The sequence below is a fragment of the Rhinopithecus roxellana genome, chromosome 12 (assembly GCF_007565055.1).
Source record: "Rhinopithecus roxellana isolate Shanxi Qingling chromosome 12, ASM756505v1, whole genome shotgun sequence".
In the NCBI taxonomy this organism is placed as follows: Eukaryota; Metazoa; Chordata; class Mammalia; order Primates; family Cercopithecidae; genus Rhinopithecus; species Rhinopithecus roxellana.
Window position 1 is genome coordinate 81,553,067 of NC_044560.1, and position 3,081 is coordinate 81,556,147.

Genomic DNA, 3,081 nt, shown 5'->3' on the forward strand with positions numbered 1-3,081 from the left:
CTCAAAAAAAAAAAAAAAAAAACCCATAGAAGAAAGAAGCGGGGGGGGGGGGGGGGAAGCAAGGAAGGAAGTTGGAAAAGAAAGAAAGAAAGATAAAAAGAAGAGGAAATCCATCAAAAGAAGGAAACAAAAAAGAAAAGAAAAAAGAAAGAGAGAAATCCATCAGAAAGAAAGAGAAAGAGAAACCCATCAAAAGAAATTTAAAAAAAAGAAAAAAGAAAGAAATCCAGCAGTAAGGAAGAAAGAAGAAAAAAAGAAGGAAAGAGAAAGAAATAAATCCATCGAAAGAAAGAAAAAAGAAAGAAGTCCATCAGAAAAAAAGAAAGGAGAAAGAGAAAGAAAGAGAGAAAGAGAGGAAAGAAAAAGAAAGAAAGAAAGAAAGAAAGAAAGAAAGAAAGAAAGAAAGAAAGAAAGGAAGGAAGGAAGGAAGGAAGGAAGGAAGGAAGGAAGGAAGGAAGGAAGGAAGGAAGGAAGGAAGGAAGGAAGGAAGGAATCCATCTAGTTGCTCTGTGTTGGGGGATTAAAGAGACAAATACTGGTGGCTGGGAGCCCAGTGAGGAGGCTGTGGGGAGGAAGTACACTGGGATGCTCAGAGACTACCCAGGTCCCCGCTTGGAACTTGGAGTCTTTCTCTCCTTCATTCTCTGCAAACTCAACATGTTCCTTTGAAGCACGAGTGAAAGAACCTAAGCAGCTCCAGTTCTCAGAATTGCTTGCTGGTCCCAGAATGCAAGCTGCCTGTCTCCTTGCTCCTGGCCAAAAAACACCGAGAGGAAAGCATTGGAGAGCAGATAATTCGGCTCCTCAGAGAAACACTACACACAGATGTCAGAAGAGAAAATTAACCCAGAGTTTGTGGACTGGATTCTCCTTCAGTCATACAAGATGCATGTCTAATTAATGGAAATGATTTTGGAGCAATGCCTTTGGTTTCATGAGGGGAAAATATTTGAGATGAAGGATTTGTCCAAATGTATTTTCTTGATGCCTCCTCCAAAGAACCTTGAAAAGGAAGAAAAACAAAATGCAAGCTAAATGTGAGTGCTAACTGATTTCTAGCTTGCAATGTTTTATTAACAGTATCTGGAGCTTAGTCTTTCCGGGCCTCGCTTCCCGCAGCCCCTGCGCCGGGTCCCAGCGAGAGGTTCCTGAGCCCCGGCGCGGGCGGATTCTGGGGTGTAGATGCTGCTGACCAGCCCACCCCAGCCGAGGTTCTCAGCACCACCTTGAGAGCTTCAGCTGCCCCAGGGTGTGCAGATTAGAATCCCAAGAAAATCAAATGGCATCCGGGGATTTCTGCTCACCTGGAGAAGGGATGGAAATACTTCAACAGGTGTGCAGCAAACAACTTCCTCCTTGTAACCTGAGTAAAGAAGACTTGTTACAGAATCCATACTTCAGCAAGCTTCTCCTGACTCTCTCACAGCATGTGGATGAGAGTGGCTTAAGCCTCACCCTAGCAAAGGAGCAGGCTCAGGCATGGAAGGAAGTTCAACTGCATAAGACAACATGGTTGAGGTCTGAGATTTTACACGGAGTCCTTCAAGAGTTGCTTGTGGACTACTATGTGAAGATACAAGACACAAATGTAACTTCTGAGGACAAAAAGTTCCATGAGACCCTTGAACAGTGGCTACTTGTAACCGAACTGATGCGACTCTTAGGTCCTAGCCAGGAGAGGGAGATACCTCCACTGCTGGGGATGGAGAAAGCAGACCTTCTGGAACTCATGCCACGCTCAGAGGATTTTGTGTGGATGAGGGCTCGGCTACAGCAAGAAGTAGAGGAGCAGCTCAAAAAGAAATGTTTCACTCTGCTCTGCTACTATGATCCCAGTTCAGATGCTGACAGTGAAACCGTGAAGGCAGCAAAGGTGTGGAAACTCGCAGAGGTCCTGGTGGGTGAGCAGCAGCAATGCCAGGATGCCAAGAGCCAGCAGAAGGAGCAGATGTTGCTGCTGGAGAAGAAGAGTACTACTTACTCCCAGGTGCTTCTCCGCTGCCCTACTTTGCTGCAGAGGCTTCTTCAGGAACACCAGCTAGACTCAATCCGAGCTGGACCGCATCAATGCCCAGTACCTGGAAGTCAAGTGTAGTGCTATGATCCTTAAGCTGAGGATGGAGGAGGTACAGATTTTGTCTGACACTTACACTGTTGAGAAAGTGGAAGTTCATCGTCTGATTCGGGACTGTTTGGAGGGAGCCATTCACCTACAGGAGCAGGACCTGGAGAAGTCAAGACAGGTCCTGAACTCCTATGAGGTGCTTGGGGAGGAGTTTGACAGGCTGGTGAAAGAGTACACCGTACTCAAGCAGGCAACGGAGAACAAGCGGTGGGCTCTCCAGGAGTTCAGCAAGGCCTGTAGTTGAGCTCTGGCAGGGCCAGGAAACATGGCTTCTGCACAGCTGCTGCCTCCTAATCTTCCTGCTAGTAGGACCACCTGCACCTGGGGCTGCCTTCACTACAAGGGAGTGTGGAAACGCTTATGTTTACTTGAAACACTGCAGTCATTTAGGCACCCTCCTGGTTTCCCTTTATTTTTTATAATGACTGGGCCTCTTCTGGAAAATCTTGCAAGCAGATTTATATAATTTTTATGTGTCAGTGTCAGTCCTGTATTGTATTTGATTATCTCCTGAATAAAGTTATGATATTGTATCTTTAAAAAAATATATATGTGGTTCATCTGCTGTTTGGGAGAGAAACTTTTAATTCCAACTGGTACCTAACCAGTCCTAAGCAGGCTCTCTGAATACCTAACTTAGTACCCATGAAAAGTAGCTCAAGCTTGAAGTACAAAAGACTAAATAGTAATTTGGAAGTTTGCTGTGCTTCAGAGTGAAGCCCCTTCTTGTCCTGCGTAGACAAAGATGTCTGCTGGGTTTCATGAATGTTGCATGGCACGTGTAATTATGCTAGATAATCACCTCACCTAAGCCCCACACCTGATGATGAACGGGCTGTGGCAGGCTCTGTCTCCATCCTCATGAGGAATTATTCAGCACCTACACTGTATTCCACTTCTGTTTGGGCCCGTAAACATACATATTTATCAAGAGCCTTTGCAATTCTGACACCATC

At 45.4% G+C, this 3,081-nt stretch overlaps 1 pseudogene; it reads left to right on the forward strand.

The window, feature by feature from the left end:
* The first annotated feature begins 1,250 nt into the window (after positions 1-1,250).
* Positions 1,251-2,369, forward strand: LOC104664926 (annotated as a pseudogene).
* Positions 2,370-3,081: the final 712 nt, after the last annotated feature.